General features: G+C 39.3%; 1 protein-coding gene across 4 annotated transcripts in view; it reads right to left on the bottom strand.

Moving 5' to 3' along the window:
- FOXP1 (forkhead box P1) overlaps nucleotides 1–19,669 on the bottom strand; it is a 549,899-nt gene that overhangs the window by 467,980 nt on the left and 62,250 nt on the right. For all 4 annotated transcript variants that reach the window (XM_032458004.1, XM_014560759.2, XM_032458007.1 and 1 more), the window contains exon 2: nucleotides 14,747–14,876. The gene's annotated coding sequence lies outside the window, so the exon portion shown is untranslated. The remainder of the gene's footprint in view (nucleotides 1–14,746; nucleotides 14,877–19,669) is intronic.

Raw genomic sequence — 19,669 nt, 5'->3', positions numbered from 1 at the left:
CCATCTCAGCTCAGACTACTCACGTCTCTACTTCATGTGCCCAGCAGCCACAGGTGGCTAGTGTCAGGTATTGGAAGTACAATTCTACAAGATCATCTTGCCATGTCTCGTGAAAAAAAAAATTCCCTGAAGAAACTCCTATCTGAGTCTGTCTCAGAAAACAATCAATATTCTGTAGGTTGGCTGTATTTATTTCCACATGGAAGGTCTTTACCAAATCTAGATGAGTGTTCTAAGAAAGTCCTATACCACGTACAAGTCTTTTACCTCCCAAATTATAAATAACTCCTTAAATTCCAGACCAAACCAGCACTCATTAACCAGTTTTGTTTGTTTTTAACTTAAGTTTCCCTTTGGTCGTCTTCACAGTTTAATAAAAATGATTAAGGATATGACATTCCCTGGGAATCCCATAGCTTTAACAATCTGTTTCATTAAGGAATTAGTCTAAAGGAAATTTATTGACACATCTCATTTTTCCCTCTTCTTCTTGGTAAGTGACACCTATGATTTTCAAAGATGAACGGCTAAAAATGAGGGGCTGGATGTATCACCAGAGCCTTGAGCTAATACGGTCAATACAGTTTCCTCTGGCTGGTGTCTACCATCTTTCTTTTCCCTGCAATGGGTGAACTATGAGGGTGTGACACAGCGCCCTCCAGAGGATCCAACAGAAACAGCATAAGGTGCTGCATTCCCCTGCCCCCAACTAACAAGTACATAAAAGTTCAAGGAGCTGGGAGTGCCCCAGTCTAGCCATATCTCTGAATTCTGAACACTTAAATCCTTTCTCATCTCCATGGATTTCCTGTGCTTCTAAGTATGCTCCTAATAAGCCCCAAGAAAATATAAAATTCTCACAATCAAATGCAGGTGAACCATCATACAATAAAGAGTCTGAGAATTGTGTGTAGGCTGCCATGACTTGGCTCATTATTCTCATTTCCTTAATAAAATGTACTTTTAAAATAACTCTTCATTCATATACTTACAGTAAAAAAAATATAACATTTTGATTCAAATACCTCCAACAAAAGCAATCCTGAAATGTACAAGATGACATAACATTAAAAACAAAGAAACATTACTAACACCCTAGTAGTATTTCTTTTGTAATATTTTTTAGCCTTGCATGCAAAATGCTGATTTGAATATGAGTGCAACATCCAACTCAGGTAACCATGACACCTCCAAAATAGACACAAGTAATAAACATGACTGAAATCTCGTCAGATTATCCAAGTGACATTGGAAAAGAATATTACAAAGTAATTTCTAATACTGAGTATTTGTATCCATACCTAAAGTACTAACTGAAATAAATCTTCAGAATGAAATTTCCCCAAATGATTAAAGTAAAATGTGAAACCTCACAGTTTATATAAGACAAGAAACATTTGGCTGCAAATGGTTTTATAATTTTGCTAATTAAAAATTATCCCATTTTCACTTTGGATTCATCATGTAACAGAAACAGGAATAACCTTACCATGCCAGAAACACAAGCAAATGATTAAAGTTCTAACTCTCAAAAAAATCTTTAAACGTTGGCAAAACATTTCATTAGGCTACAAATCAAAATCCGTCTGTCCTTGACATCTCTTTAATGCCTTCCAGATTCCACATCTACTTTTTTTAATCACTCACTGAATCACTCAGAAATTAAAATACGTTAAAATACCACTCATCTTGGACGTCTAAAAGAGTCTTCTGATATCATACAACCTCTAGGCCCCTCCACATGAGCCATGGACCCCTTATGACACCAACTGACTTATGGAACGTAATCAATGAATTTCACAATGAGAACAAATATAGAATATTCCCAGAATCATGCCTTCATCAATAAATCTGCTACATGTGAAGAATGTAAATAAATATGAAAAGGGGGCCATCGTGAACTCTCTTCTGAAGTTTGCCAAGTGGAAATGGGTACAAGTATGATTAAAAATAAAGTCAATTTCAGGCTTCCAAGGTGTTAGCAACACAACATGCTTAGAATAAAAAAGAATGTGAATGGCAAGGAGGCTGAATGACGAACATGTATTTCTCTGTAAAGCTAATGAAGGCAATGTTTACAACGCACACTTATTTATTGATGCTTCCCTTCCCCGAGCCCTCCACATGCCACGGAGTCAGTGTGTGTTAATGGCACTGAAAACCAGAGAACCTTCCAACTGCGAGTTACAGCAGTCACTGTGTCAGTGGAAACAATGAATCACAGACATTCAACCTGGGATGCGCTGTGGCAGCACCTTACATGTGTCACCAGTGTGTCATGTGACATGGCTGTTGCCATGGTGAGGCTCCATGTTAGGGAAATGTGTGAAGTCTCGTAGAAGGCACCCAGCCATCCCCCAAGTTACCCATGCCCATGAGTATATTTTGAAATCTTTCTCCAGCCGATAACATTGTGATTGGCTTCCTCTCTGGCAATCTTGTTGGAAGAAGGCGGGGAGAAAATCATTTGGGAAAAGCTGAGAGAAAATGAAGTATTTTATGCCCAACGTCTGGGTGTGGGGGCTCCAGCCCATTGAGAATAGCAGTATCTTTAAAAATAATTCATTTCATCTAAAAAAAAGATACAAATTTTATTTACAAACCAGAAATAGACTCACAGAGAAAACAAACTGGTTACCAAAAGGAAAGGATGAGGGGAGGGATAAATGAAAGAGTTTGGGATTAACAAATACACATTACTATATATAAAATGGATAAACAACAAGGACCTACTGTATAGCGCAGAAAACTGTATTCAATTTCTTGTAATAATGGAAAAGAATCTGAAAATATATACGTATGTTTGTTTATGTATAACTGAATTGCTTTGCTGTACACCTGAAACTCTGAAAGTCAACTACAGTTCAAAATTAAAATTTTAAAAAATAAATTAAAAAAAATAATTCGTTTAATAATTCAGTGGAATAAGAGGGAACACTCCCCAAAAAGGGGAGGTAATTTTTACGTTACTTGTATAATTTCCATGCATTAAAACAACGGATAAAGCAAAAGAGACTCAAAACCACATGATTTCTTAAATAGAATAGAAAAACCATATGGGTTAAGGATAAATGGATGAATAACCCTAGTCATGTTTAACAAAAAAGTCTCCTCTTAGACTTTTCTTACCAGAGTCTCCAACTTAACCCGAGCACTTCTTCTGTAGTCTCAAAGTAGGAATAAAAATCATCACAGGCTCATGGTCACGAGGATTAAATAACTTACTGCATCTATGGGATCGAACGAAGGTTACGGCGCACAGTGAGATGCTACTGTGGCCACTAAAACGACTACAGTTATGACTGCAGCACCGACACAGCTACCTGGCTCAGAGCAAAGCAAAGCCTGTCCCAGCATCCTGACTTTCAAGGGGAGATTTATGATTCTTCACCACTAGTTTCTTTAACTGCCACCTCCCCATACTGGTAATTTAAGAAGCAAGTTTAAGAAAAGTCAAAGTGTTACTCTTTCAAGTGATAAAAACAGTTTGGTCAAAAAAGAGGCCCTTTTAAGTGAATTTTATATAAACGTAGGCACAAAAAATACCCCTCTGTGGCCACTGCTGCCATGAGAAATGACCCAGATGGCTACAGGGCACCTAAAACCAAACAAGAGAGGGACAGCTGAAGGAGCAAGGGATTTTCAGACTGGAGGAGGCTCAAAAAGGACGTGTTAAACAATACGAAGGTATCTGACAGACTTTCACATAGAAGAAAGGGGTTTCATAGAATCCCAAGGCACCAGACCAAAAGATGAGTGGGACGCCTTGAGGTGGTAGATTTTACTCCTGTGCTAGCCCTAATGGCTGGCCACAGATAACATGGTCTTCCTGAAGAACAGAAGTTCACCATCCCAGAGTTATTAAAATAGGCTGGATGTTCACGTAGTACCAATTCGGCCTCAAAGATTTAGACACAAGACACATGCAGACAGCAATAAGCCCCCTATTTATGCGAATGCTAAATGTCTAGGAGTCTTTGAACGTATGTGATGTGTATCACTAACACGTATAGATATACATGAAAGTTCACATTCTGGGACACTCAAGAGAGGTAATGGCAAATTTGCTATAATGACCTCTAACCACATTTTTTATTTAGGGAATACTTTAGGACTAATAGCTAGCTATACTAGTCAGTAAAAATTACTACATCTCAACTCTTTTTTAACATCTTATATGTATTAATGTGTATTAATCTCACAAACGTCTGAGTTAGATACTATTACTATTCACAATTTAAAGGTGAGGAAACTGAGGCATAGAGCAGTGTAACTTACCCAAGTTTATAAGGATAGTAAGTGGCAGAGCCAGAGTTGTCTGGCCAACATCCTGTGCTCTTAATCACATTTAGCTGTTTATTACACATTAAAGGTTCTACGTCTTGGCTCTAGATCCTGGCATACATTTATTTTTCATTTAACAACAACAAAAAAGATAAATTAACCAAGTACAAGGCTTTCAACATAACTCTACCTTTGTTGTATTCTCTCTCCTACTTCCTCCTCTTTTTTTTTTTTTTTTCATTACAATGGACATTTACGTGAAAACGTATTTGCTTCCTAGGCCTTGATCGTCTTTTCTAGATGTTTATTCCCCAACGGCAAAATACTTTGATTCATAAATTATGGCTTGATGAAAACCAGAAACTCATTCCCCTTCACAGCCCAGTCAGTTTTATCATGATACTTGATAAAGAAACAGTCTTCTTTATTCTCCTAGACTTTCTTGACAAACATCCTTTTTCATTTCTCTCCCCGGTCACACACTTTCTCTGACTCAATGCTGTGTGTCGTATCTTGACCTCCATTCTGTGAATACGCACCCTTACACGAACCCACTCTTTCCCGTGGTTTCCTTGGCCTTGCCGTCCCCTACCTGTTTACAAGGTAACAGGTTAAAATCTTCAGCAAAAGGGGAGAGAGGACTCAAATGTGATCACTCTGGTCCTCCAGAGATTTCTTTTAAAAATAGTCAAATGACACACATTCTATGTCTCCTGGTCTCTAGTCTTCCCTCAAGATAAAATAAGGGATATTTAGGGAAAAAAACTTCCTGCTTTAATCATTCAATGCTGACTCTATAAAAGTTTTGCTGTGCCCAAGAACCCCCTGTACAATAATTCTTATATTTTTCTTTAAACCTCTCCATTTTACTAAGTGTTGAGTTTAAGCAATAATATCTGGAAACCAGACTTGGTGGGCTAGTAGTATTTTGCTACATATTCATATAGAATATGTATTTATTAAAATACGACCTCATTCTTAAATTTTCAAAAATGTCCTAGAAATGTGATCTTAACATTCCACTGTTGAGACATAAAACACCTATCAGACAACACTGGGACTGAAGAGAAGACAGATCTTAATACGTCACTTTCAAAGTCCACTTTTTTCCTGTGACTTGTTTTCCCTCTCCCTTCATCTTTGATCCTCAGCCTCACTTTTACTTCTGGTTTATATTTCTCCGTTTTAAATAAAGGAACGGGGGAGGGGACTCACTAAATTTCACTTGAAATCAATAAATAATCCAAACACACAGAACAAGCCTATCTCACAATGTGATCTGAACAAAAGCTGATGACACTATTATTTCATCAGCAACTGGAGAGCAAATGAAGAGGCCCGAGCATCATCAGAGCTAGAACAAAGGGCCAACGCCTCGCCAGCACTGCACGCTGCCCCTTCTCTAGACCAGAGCTCGCAAACCACAGGCCCTGGGGCCGAGTGGAACCCTACACTCGTGAGTGTGAGCAAAGAACAGTTTTTACATCCTTCAAGGGTTAGGAAAAAAGAAAACCACTACTGCTTTCGAGTGACCTGCGGACATCATACAAAATGCAGGTGCCTGTAAATCAATTTCCTTGGAAACCCAGCCACCTGTGTTCCCTTACAAGCCGTCTAAGGCGGCTGCTTGCACACGACAACCAGGGCGAGGAGCTGTAACACACCAGAGAACCTGTGCAGCCTGAAAGCTCTCCTGTGGCTCAGAAAAAGCATGCTGATCCTTGATGTGGACAGAGAAGTTAGATGACCCTTTTACCATCACCCACATACACGAGTATTTTTATTTTTAATTATAGAACTTTTCCAAAAAAACAGCAGAAAGCAGAACACAAAGAATCTCCAAGTATTGAGCCCCGGATCAGATAAGAAGCTCCTCTCTGTGGCTGGGGCACTGCCCAGAGGCGCAGACACACACTGATCAGCACCAGCCAGGCCTCCTTTCTGGTGGTTTAACCCCCACCTGAGATTTAACCCTCCTCCATTCCTCATGCAATCAATTCTGATGACGATTAACCATCACAAGAGGAAACTATCCTGATACCTTTTTTAAAGCAGCAACACTATTAACAATTAAATAGCTGCCATCACACATGCACAATAACTTTCTTATATTTTAATATGCATATCCATAGTCTGATTATAACAGCCTGGAGAGATTGACAGGAAATGACTGAGTGTAATGGCTCCAAAGGAGACACTCCATTGATCAGTAAATAATACACGTTTTTTGAAACTGTCTGACTGCATATTTACACTTGTCAACTCTTACACACTTTGGTGACAGAATTCTTTTTCAATCATCTATGTAAAAAACTTTAATACTCATTTGTAAAATGTTTTTAATAATGACAAAAAAAAAAAAAAAACTTCTGGGATATATAAGGTTTAAATTATATCCACCGAAGACTGCCACCCGGAGCATTAATTGCTACATCCTTAACATTCCCAGTTATGTTAGGGTATTTGCAAATGTTTCAAAAAGATTAAAATATAGTTTCAAATAACACATACCAGGTGCTTACAAGGTGTCAAGCTCGTAAGAAGGACTTTTCACAGCCAACAAGGTAGATGCTAATATTGCCTCCATTATGCAGATGAGGAAACTGAGGCTTGGGCAGGTGCCTTGACACAACCAGGGTAACAATGTGAGTGAGCCCTGGGGATGGCACCTGAGGCTATCTGCTCCAACTTCAGAGACCAAGCTCTCAAGGCCTGTGCCTGGATGTAGGCCTGGAAATCTGTATTTGACACAATTCCCAGGCAGCCCTTGGATCACACTTTGAAGAACATGGCCCCTAGGATCAATGGGCCCTGGGTTTATGTCCCCTCCAGTGCCCTCAAAACACTGCCCACTGGAGAATTAGAGAAAATCCACCACCTGTATATGATAGCCCCCAGCATGTTACACAGTCACAATAGCTTCTGAACCACTGTCAGTTTTCACAGGTTAGTCAGGGAATGCTTGTATGTCAGGTAAAGTCATTTTATCTGTATTGTCCAGAAAATTACTTCAACTCCTGGCTGATTAGGTTAGCATCTCCTTGCCCTAAGACTCCTTGTCAGTTAAATTACAGCAGCAGCTGAGGGCCAGCCAAGGTGGGATGGAGGACAGGGGAACATGAAACTGGTTCTCCCCAGTGATTGGTTTATCAACAGCAGACTAGATAATGAGCTAAATCAGCCTCTCCCTGCCCACCTCCCATCCACCTTTTTTTTAAATTATAAAAGTGGTCAAATATACAAAGAATTGGAGAAAAGAGTATAATGAACCTTATATACCCATCATCAAGATTTTAGAATATCAAGATTCTGCTCCATTTTTTCTTTTCTGAAAATGTGTAAAGGCAATCTCAAATGCCATGCCATTTCACCCTTACACCATATTATTACACAGTATTATTACACCCTTAATAGTAAATGCATATGTGGTAAGAAAAATTCCACAGAATATACCTGGAACTAGCCTCCTGGCCATCTAGTCTCAAAGTCCATCCTGGACTGGCAGAAGTCCCTGTACTCCATAGACAAGGGGCCCAAATGTGTGTGACAAAGGGGCAGGCCTGACTGTTCCGGTGCCTGGCTCTAGCCCTAGACACAAAAGCCCAGGAGCCAAGGTCTTCGCTTCCTGCACCCCTTCTCTGGAGCAGCTGGCCACCCAGTCCTATGTGGTCTGTTCATACTGCACCAAGGAAGAAAACTCATCTGCTCAGATGTTAGGAACTCCATAGGCTGCCATCACCAAGAACATCTTTAGTTTAGAAGAAGACGTGAAGGAAGTACACAACACCGAGCCCCATTCTATGGATCTGGGAGATTTTAGACTGAGGAAAAAGCCAGTAGGAAAGGAGTATTGTTGAAAAACTTGGAAGTGATTCCCTTTTATAAAAAACTGGCTCTATACAAATCTGGTGTGTAGATTACGCTGCCATTTTAAATGACTTGGATTCCATTTCTTCCATAAAGACTACAGCTATAAGCTACAAAAATCTTCCCTGTCTGTATCAAAGAAAAGGGCCTCAAGGAAGCACAGAATCTATTGAAAGATAAGGACGGAAGTAGCATGCCCTCCCTTTGACATTGGCCCAACTTGAGGGAAAACCACTTGTAAAACTTGCTATGTGATCCTGAGCAGCAACTTAGACACTGAGCTTCTGTCTTCTCAACAGCAAAACTGGAATAATAATATCGAGGAGACAGCCATGCTGTTGAGATTATAGAAGATAACTGACATGAGAGCCAAACCTCTGTAGGAAAAATAAATACCTAATGATCTGTTGCTATCATTATTTGGGACAAATATCACTAAAACCTCATGAAATACAAGGAGGGATAAAAAAGATCTCATCTCATGAGCCTATTTCAATCAAGCAGCTGGAGCTGCACAGTGAACAAACACCGTGTAGGGAAAATCCAAGAGCCACCACCGGAACGGACCATAATAGGGGCTCATAGATTTTGACATCCTTGACCAAAGCCAACCATATCATCCTACAAATATGGCTCAACAGGTTAACAATTCACATGTTTACCCACAATCACGTTCCAGAACTCGGGTTATCATGATCAACACAGTTAAACAATATGTTGAAATTAAAATGTACGTTAACTAAGTGGTACTTAAATATGCTAAAAGCTCATTTTTTTCTTTAAGAAGGAATTAAAATGACAGAAATTCTTGACAGAATAGTTCAGCAGCCTGCATGGAAACACAATGGAAATTTCCTTCTCTTAGCCTATGTGCATTACTTGAACCAAGTGAAGAGAAAACAGATTATTTTCAAAAACAACATGCAATGTAGTTTAAGTTCCTAGAATTTTACATCACGGAAGACACCGTTTGAAATATAATAGTTAAATGCCTTCCTCCCTGGTACAGCTTGCTTCGGTGTATTGATAAAAAACCAAGATTAATATGCAAAAGGAAATTGTGAGAAACTTGCCCTGCACCGGTCAGCACCTGGTACATGCGTGTGCCCCTCCCTTGAGAAACTGCACTCGGAGAGGGAAAGTCAGGGTTTAGCTCTCACCTCACCACTTCCTTGCTGCGTTTGAACCTGAGTTGGTGCACAGGTAACAAGAGGGTGAGAAGAGTCTTTTTCTTGCCTTTTCCGAAGTTACAGAAATTGGAAAAAAAAAAACCAAACCTACAAAACTGTAATGTTTCACACATGTAATCCCAAAAGCAGATAAAAAGTTGAAAATAAACTGCCTACCGAATCATACAAATGTAGCGTACACAAGATGTCAAAGATCCAATCGTGACACAATCAGATAGTTGCCAGAACTGTGCATGTGTAAGATTCTCTCATTAGCATAACATGCATTTAACTGCTGTGTTCCAGATACTGGGGTAAGGATGGGGTACACAAAGGAAAACTACAAAGACTAGTCAAAAGCCATCTGCATGACATGATTCTGGCCACACCCATGTAAATGGTGAATCTGTAAGCCTGCTTCCAAGAATTTAAGTGGAATAATTCTGAAGCCACATCCACACTCGGCAGCAGAAAAAAAGTGATCAATTAGTGATGTCTGCCAGGGGCACAGAAATGGGCAGGGGTAGGGGAACTACAAAATCGAAAGTGTGTCAAAGTTTGCTGCTTTTGATTTAGGCAAAGCGCTCAATGCTTTGTGCAGATGTCATGGGAACAAAAGCCTGCCCACTACATTAAAAGTTTACTCTACAGTGAATTTGTATGTCCAGAAAAATGTGTGTTTAATCCCATAAGGGGCTTAGAGAGAAATGGAAAATATCTGCAATATAAATGCAGATTACCTTTATTACAAAATTGGATCATATTCTCATTCCTAGACTAATTTCCTATATCATAAAACCTATATTCAATTTTATAAATAGCATACACCAAGAATCATAAATTCAGTTAATGCAGAAATTTAACAGATTTTTTTTAATAAAAGTGAGAAAAGGCTGTTTTAGAGCAAGTATAAAGGACAGAAAGGGTTCTTTCTTTGAAGATATGTTTTTCTCTCTGACTCTACCTCCTTGGGGACATAACTAGAGAAGAAATAAATTTCACAGCTAATATATATGAAGTAACATGTTTAACATTATCCAATGAATTTATATCTACCTACACCACATAAATTTATCTCATATGAACTGTCACCTCTAAGAGAATTCATTAAAACAATGTTACAGCTCCCGAATTAAATGCAATCTTCTAATTGGAATTTAATCTTACAATAGTAGTTGGTAGATTTTCTTTTTTAATTGACAAATGGAATAATTCATTAGTTTGTCTTACAGTTCTGTCTGAAGAATTTAAAAGTGACACAGGGACTGGCTGGCCACTGCTGTAGGGTATTGCGGAGCTGTGGGTGGGGCAAGGGGGGATGCTGGAGGTTCTTTCAGAACTCCTACCACTGCTTATGGGCGGGAAAGGATGGACACTTTTCCTCTCACCATCCTAAATTACTGCATTACTAATATATTCCATTACCTTCACGTAAATGTCATGTTAATTTCTGATCTTCATCAAGCCAGACAATGGTTTCTACCTTGGTCCCCAGCCAATTAGCTATGTGGAAAATATTCAGCCAATTACATGACCTGTATTAGGTTAGGGACTGAAGAGAAAGGCAAAATAAACGCCTCAAAAACACTTTCGAGATAAAATGTAAGTTGACACTGTCTTCACTTGCTGGAGTCCAAGTTACACAATCTGATAGACAGCTGCCAGCACTCATAACTGCTTATTAAATCTAGCCTCTCTTTATGGTGTGAGAGAAGATCTGTATTTTTACCAATATTAGGTTCATTGTGTTATGAAAGAGACCAAAATACTTAAGATCATTCGCTCCAGCTTATAAAACATATTATGTAGTATATTAAATTGTTAAAATTACTTTTCAAAGTCAAAATTTCAGGGACTGGAAGTTTCAGCACAACCAAGTGGCTTGGCCCACTGACAGGCTCCCACACCAGGTAAATCAGAAGGGGAGCCCATTGGCCGGCTCTCCCGTTCCCAAACACCTGCTATCTACTTCTGCCTCTTTCCAGAAACTGCACCACCGCCACACCCTACCCCAAACCCAATGACAAAAATCCACATTCTTGAGCTTTATTTAAAAAAAGAAAAAAAAAAAAAAAAAGCAGGAACTTCTAGCCAAAATGTAGCCCATTATCAAGCCTTAAATGAGAAGGATTATTTTCCCTGTTTTTACCTCTTTCTAGTAGGTCAAAAGCTAAGCATTTGATTAAGAGAGAGAGCAAAAGGGGAACTATAGGCAAATCAGGAAAAAAAACTGGTGACAAACTGTTGCATGATGCTTATACTCTTATATCAGCTCCACCAGCAAGGGACAATTTATTGGTAGGGACAGAGGCAAAGACTGACAAATAAGCCAGCATATTTGCCATCTAGAGTCAACTTGTTATCTCAGGAAAACTCTTATGCAAATCCAGACTGTTATTATCACATTTACTAATAACACTGTGGCTAACTGCCTATTAAATATACAGCAGACTTAGCTGCTCTTCATTCTTGGAGTCTTGTGATGTGCTTCAGATAGGTACCAATGTCAAGTAAAGCTTCACACTGGGAAACAGGAGCCAGCTCTGATTCCCTGCTGGCAAATTACAGCATTAAGGAACCACATCACAGAGACCCAACTCAAGGGCTCAACCCTTCTATATCCTGCCCCTAAGTTAATTTATTATGCAGGGATGGTTATCACCAACATAAACTGAGTACACTACCCAATCACCCATTTTTCTGACCTTAAAATTGTGCCATAATGATCTATTTGTATAAACCTTTTAGCATATGGTTTCATTTCCTTGCATTGCAGGGAGGTTATCTATTGTTAGAGCTGCCTGCTCCTGTGACTGGGACCCTGCTCTACCATGAAGACACTTACCATGAAAACATTCCAGTCAGAATTAGAGTTTATTTCATGCCTAAAGACTCCAAATTACCAGCTGTAACAATTAATTGGTGCTTCTTTTGGTTACTCAATAAACTGTAAAGTTTTAAAAGCTGTAGGACTATGAATACATTTTTGACAACAGAAGGATTAATAGCTATCAGATATATAATGCATCAAAGTCCAGGCTACTGGATCATGGAGGAAGAGAATTAGTCCTTTAAATGAACCTTGAAGGTATGCTTTGAGGATAAACAAGGATAGAAAATCAGAACACATACTCCAGCTCATCAGATTCCAGGGATCTCTACTTCCTACTAACAATACAGTGAAGGCAAATTTACTACAATCTGATAAATACAAAGCATTTGCTTAGTTAGGAGAAAACTGCTTTCAATTGGACCTAACTATATTTTTATCAGTTCAAGAGATACCATTTTCATTTACAGTTCTTCAGACTCAATTTTCAAATAGCAGGCCTTACCCATGAAATTAATGAATAAAATGAGCCTGGTCTTCAACAAATCCATTCATGTGGTTTTTGTTCAATTTCATACATCAATTTATGATTGTGAGTTTGACAGACTCTATGAATACTGAAGACAGAGATGACACGTAACCTCAAACCTGAGTTTGTTGCTATTTCAATACCTTCAGAATTCCAACCACTTCTATGAATTCTCATATTCCTATGAGACAGATCCAAGCTTTTGTTCTCAACTCTACCTGGATCCCCAAAGATTATATATATATATATATATTTTTTTTTTAATGCCTGCTACCTGATCACTGGTCTACTGACCATCCACAAAAGTCTATCATAGCTATGTAGCAATGGAAAGCCTCAGAAGAACTTCGTAGGAGAGGGAACCCCAGGCCTTGCCCAGGACCACTCCATAAGATAATCCCAGCACTCTAACAGATCTAAAATTCCATGACTCCATTAACCATTTCTTTTCCCTGTGGACTTCCTTGCCTTATGTGTTACTGTTTACTATTTGCTTTATTTCTTACCAATGAAAGAAAGAATACTGTGAGGAAGATACAAGACTTTGTTGTTCCTCTATCTCTAGTTCCAGCAGAACAAAAGACAAAGGACAAGCAGTAACGTATCAAACTAATCTAAGTGGAATTGAATTTTAAAGCCCACAGGCTCTTTGAGGGTCATCTAGTCTCTGATATTTGGGCAAGTTGCTTCACTAGGGCTCTTTTTCTCTCTCCTTTTTAATCTATGAAATGGGAATAATTTGTCTAAATTATCTCTACCTGTAAAATCTTTAAAAAGTTGGCCCAAACAGCTGAATGCAAAACAACATCTTAAAAAGACACTTATCAGCAGAGAAGATTTACTAAACTGCATGGGTTGGATGTCATAATCCCAATAACTGAGATAAGCTAGAAATAATCACTGAGGACAGAAAACCGAGGACACGGCTATGACCAAGCCTAGGGACATCTCAATTAGACACCTTGTTTCTCAGATGCCCCATCTATAAAATGAAGGGATTTTACACAGACAACTTCGAGGGCCTTGTTAGCACTGACAAATAGCACGCTCTAAATACAGGAAGTCAAACCAGAGATTAACTTGTCATAACTAACATATCAGCTAGCTATTAGGTCTCCCAATTTCCAATATGTGCTCTTTCTACATCACTATACTTCCATTAAATTGAATCTGTTTCAAATACAACTCTGCTAAGACAAGCAAGGTGAGTTTACTGCCAATGGTTCTTATCATCAAATGCCATTCAGTACAAAATTGAAACCAATGGTTCTCTATAAAGGCTCATTTTATGATCAAGCTATCATTGAATGATGTCAGAGTTTTTACCCAAATCACCTTGCCTCAACCAGGTATTGTCGCTGATAAAAGTAAATCACAACTGTTCATTCATTACTACAGGGGAGCCAGCGATCTCTGAGGAATGTGATAGAAGCCATCACATACAGAAAATGTGTTAACAGAAAAAGATCAGCATGTCCCTTCTCACCTCCCCTAAAAATTACAATGAATAATCTGAAGAAGAGAACTATGATAGAAAGAAAAAAATGTTCCTAGTCTTTCTGAAAATCTTTTGAGACTCCACAATTCCCAACCCTTTCGCTTTCTCAAAAGCCCTAATCATGTAGAAGGCTTGGGATGGGACCTTCGCAATGAACAAATCAGACTTAAACTCCCCCCACAACTCAAGATGAAGTCATCATAGTCTTATTTCATGGTAGTTTAGCTTGTAATGTAACCAAGAAAGCAATGACTCTTTCAGTTGTGCATGTAGTTTAGGCAGTTCACCTTTCAAAGCATGCTTAAAAGAATCATGCCAACAAAAAAACTTCCCCTGTGTCCTAATACGTCTTCTATAAATCCTCAGATCACTGTACGAGTTATCTGAAAAGGTTATACCAGAAAGCAACGACAGGGTGTCTCTTCTTTTGAAACTAAGAGTCTTTCATTTTCCGTGTAATTGTTCTGATGAACTTAGGATGTTAATCAGTTTCCTGCACTGTGTAGGACCCTCCAGCTGACATCTGGTCTTCTGAATTTTCAGATGAATAATCGTAAACATTCACTCACCCTTTTGGCCAGCAGGCATCACAGCCATCCGTTCATGGTTGACAGCAAATCAGAGAAGGGATAGAAGCCCTCACCATTGCCCAAATGCTTGGTTTGGAAACTGGAATTGTCAGCAAAAGCTCCTGGGACACTGCAATACAAAAACATTTTTTTTTTTTTTTTTTTACACATAACTGAGATGTAACTTCTAAAACCACCACTTCCTTAAACTTGAAAACAGCACGACACACATAGACTCTAGAGGTAGGGGAAAACACCTTTCAAACAAGGGTATGTCAATTTATCAAGCGTGATGCTGTAAAATATGAACCGGAAATACGGTTTTGAAAGATATATTTACCAATTACTTCAACGCAGACACTAGAAGGTTGTTGTTTATTGCAGACTTTGGGCCAAATATTTTACTTGTCTTGGCATTACAGAAATATCCTTTTTAATCTCAGTAGAAAGTGCTCAGGTAACAATAAGCTGTTTTAATTCAAAGCTTCCCTGGATAAACGTACCAATTCCTAGTAAGTAGTCTTTTCCAGAAAGTAAAAATATATGAAAAGAAAAATTATTTCAAAAATAATAATGAACATTAAAACTGGCAAGAGAGGAAACCATAATCATTTCCCTTCAAAATAATTCCAAAAATGTTTATGAGTGACATAATGAGCAAGACCCAGAGAGATCTCCATCAAGAGAAAACATATGATGTAAAGTGCAGACATCCAAGCAGAGAAGCCTGCATTCTGGGCCCAGTATTGTCAACAGATGTGTGACTCCAGGAAAGCCACTGAACAGCTCAGAATCCCAGTCTCTTCATCTGCAAGGTCCAGCCATTAATTGATTCTCTCCACGTCCCTTCTATCTCTTAGCATCTTTGTCTTTTGGGATAAAGCATACTTATTCTAAATAACCTAAACTGTTAGCTTCTCCTTTAAGCTTCCTGATTAAAAAGAAGATTTTTACCACGAATCATTCTTACACTAATCTGTCAGTCAACACCAAAGCTGTGCTGGCGGCAGAGGGTTCTGCACGTGCGTAGAAGAATTCTCACCCTGGCTCTACTGCCCACCCCTGGTGAGCCTGCACCCTGGACAGATGACAGAATCCCCTGGGCATCCACAGAAGGCTTCCATTCCTCTCCACAGAGCACAGCTCAGACGCCCATGGAAATCTGCCCAAACACGTTACAGACGAGTGTTTCTCAGACTTTACGGTGTGTGTGAGGGTAACTTGGAGAGCTTTGTGAAACACAGATTCCTGGTCCACCTGCTCCTCCAGCTACCTGGAAGGCCATCAGTTTACTTCTTACACAAGTGGTTCCTTCTTGTCACAGGGTCTTAGGGGCAAAGGCCACATCAAGAAAGCTTAAGCTAGTTCCCCAGTGACTCAATTACATCATCCTATTTACTTTCCCCAGAGCTCTTTTTTAATATATTTTTATTAAAGTATAGTCAGTTTACAATGTTGTGTCAATTTCTGGTATACAGTATAATCCTTCAGTCACACATGAACATATATTCATTTTCATATTCTTTTTAACCGTAAGTTACTACAAGGTATTGAATATCCCTGTACTATACAGTATAAACTTGTTGTTTATCTATTTTATATATAGTAGTTAGTATCTGAAAATCTCAAACTCCCAATTCATCCCTTCCCCAGAGCTCTTGTCATCATCTATCAACTTTTTTCTCATTGACTTATTCGTCCTCTCCATGAAAATATAAGCCCCATAAGACAAGGGAACTTCTCTGTTGTATTTCATCACTATCCTCCAAAAATTCAGAAAAATGCCTGGCTCATTGTAGGTGCTCATTACAGAGTCAAGAAACAAACCAACTATGGAAAGAATTCATTCCTCGGCATCCTGTACAATTGCCATTTATAGAAAACTCACACTTCACTACTGGTTTTAAGTATTTTACAACAGTTATTCCATTTAATTCTACTCTTACCACAAGGTTCCCAGGAGATCCTCTTATCAGCTCAAGATGCCGACAAGAAAACTGAGGCACCGAGTTTTCGTAACTTGCCCAAGATCACACAGCTACAGGGCTTGACTCCACAAAGCTTGCGCTCGTAACAAGCCCGTATTCTTCTAGCCAATACCCTAATACAAGAGTTTTGAGTGCCAACCTTGCACTAGACACTCTTCTGACTGAAGCTTGCCAGAGTGAGTTTTGGCTCCAAGGCCTTTCTGACTCTGAGCTTCCTTGTTCATACGAGAAAGCTAAGGCATCCCACAGTGACCAGGTAGATAATGCAAGTGAGCAACACAGGCATGTATCAGGTACAGGGTGCGGTGAGGAATGTGCAGACTGGAGGCCCCAGGCTTCACCAGCTATCCAGGGCAGACTGTGCCCCACAGGCCCATTAATGCCCCGCAGGAGCAGAAACCCACGGCTTCAGGAGCTTTCAGTTCTACAAACAAAGGCAGTAATCCATCACTATTTTTGTGAAATTTTATAATTCTTCAAAGATAACAACTAACCTTTGAATAGTACACATTTCAAAAAAGAAAGCAAGAGAAAGAATCCTTGCAACCCCTGTTACCAAATGATCACTGGGGGTCAAAACATGGCTCAGGTCTGTGATTTTTGAGGGATTCGGAAGCACAGAGAAGCTGCACAAGTGAATACAGAAAAATACAGCGGGTATCCGGGTAGATAAGGGCTTTCTAGAGGAATTATCTTGAGCGAGTTTTGGAAGGAACTGGAAGATGGGGTGGAAAGGACATTCTACAAGATCAGAATATCACAAAGGCTTACAGGTGGACTAAACAGGCAAGTCACTCCAAAGAACTGCAGTGAGGAGGGAGAGCCATGCAGGAGCATTCACTTTCGTTGAGGGTTGGAGTGGCTGCCGGTTTCTAGCTAAAACGTAAGTTGGTCAAACAACGCTTAACAGTATCAGTGCTGTCCTGCTTGACTTCCCTAAAGCATGAAAGTCACCAGGCAGACCCGAAAATAAAGGACAAACTGTGACTGTGGTTTGTGGAATTTGTTTGTTTGTTTGTGTGTTTTGTTAAATATCCAATAAACCCAAGACTAAATTCCATTTCCACCAAGCTCTGTAACTTCAACCAAAATATCATATGAATGATATATACTGTGGTTTTTATATGTATTTACAGTATACATACTACAAATTTACTCTACATATACACATATATACTATACTATATATACACACATATAAATGCTATAAAATACAAACTCTGACTGTAACCAAAATACTATATAAATGGTACCTACTGTAGTCTATGTGTTCATAGTGTATATAGTATAAATACACTCTATATATAGACACATATATAATACATACACATACACAACATACAGACTATAAAATGCAAGCACTGTAACTCTTACCAAAATACTATATAAACTATATGTACCAGTTTTTATATATATGTATTTATAATACAGATACTATAAAATACAACACACATATATAATATACACATATACATACGTGTATATATATATACTATAAAATCAAGCTCAATAACTCTAACCAAAATTCTGACCTATAGAAATGAAAAATATAGCAAATGAACTTTAAAAGACAAAAAAAAAAAAAAGAAAGAAAGAAAGAAAGAAAACACTAGACGAGAAGACAGTATCCAAATAAATTATCCAGAACACTGCCCAGAGGCAAAAAACTGTCTACCTAGAAGAGTATGCCCAGAAAAATTATCTTTCAAAAATGTAGGTGAAACAAAGATCTTTTCAGACAAACAGAAGTTTATCACCTCTCTACAAGACATTCAGAAAGATGCATTTCAGACCAAAAGAAAATGATTTCAGGAAGAAATTTCCCCGATTTAAGGAGGAAGGGGGAGCCAAAATAACGGAGGACTTGGGAGTCAATGCAGTGAATGCATTAAAATGACAGGCCGATCTCCAAATCTAACAAAATAAAACAAAGTCTGGCACCACCATCGCTTGCTCTCCAGCCCGGCTCACTCATTCACACCAGCTGTCAATCACTAAGGCCCTGGACTGCAAACTGGATACGCGACAACAGCACCAGCCTGAAATGCAGATTTCTGCCCCCACAGTCCAGAGACTCTCAATCCAATCCTGGGAACCCACATTTCTACAGGATACCCCAGAGAACACTGATGAAGATGTGTCCTTGCCTCAACTCTGAAGAGCTTGCACCCTCCCGGGCCAGGAATCCAGGGAGCCCCAGGGGCTCAGCCCGAGGAGGTCATGGCGGACACACCACCTGGCCTTTGTTCTTTTCCACTTCACCAGCACCCCAGAGAGCACCTTGGCCCAGGGGGTCAGCAGCAACCCTGCCTCCACCCTGCTAGTCAGGAGCTGCAATAAATTAAAAGCCCATTAAAATATTTTAGAGAAAAGCCTAGAAGTGCTGAACCATTAATTATGCTATATTCAATCTGTTTTCCTGGAGATTTGAAAAGCCAGATTACCATCTTGGGGGTCGTTAGAAAGAATGAAGCTTTCTCCCTTTTCAATTTACATATTTAAAAATGCATATATTCTTCCAGGGGCTACTACAATGGGCTTTCCAAGTCCAACGGCCACTCTACAGTCCAGCCGTGGACTAAGAAGCCTGTTTTAAAGGAAGGAATCAAAGCTCAGGGCCTGTGGCTGCAAAACAACTAGAGGAAAACAGGTAGAGACAGCCACAAAACAACAGGGATGTTTTCTTGTTTTGTTCTCCCCTGTTTATTTTTCCCTGAAGCAATCCTTGCTGTAGGAAAGTCTGCAGGGAGCTGGAAAGAGCAGCTGTGGTTCCCTGAGGCCGAGACCTAGCAATCAAGTTGTTTACCAAACACTGCCAGGCACCGGCAAAACAACAACAGCACAGGCTGCATCTGCATCTGTTTTTCCAAAACAACCTCCAAAGTCTGGGGCTTGCCTGGTACTTCCTGGAGTGGCCGAGAGGAGAACTCAGAAG

Source organism: Camelus ferus, chromosome 17 (genome assembly GCF_009834535.1).
Source record: "Camelus ferus isolate YT-003-E chromosome 17, BCGSAC_Cfer_1.0, whole genome shotgun sequence".
Taxonomy (NCBI): Eukaryota; Metazoa; Chordata; class Mammalia; order Artiodactyla; family Camelidae; genus Camelus; species Camelus ferus.
Note: the sequence above shows the minus strand (reverse complement) of the source record. Positions and strands in the feature narration are given on the sequence as shown.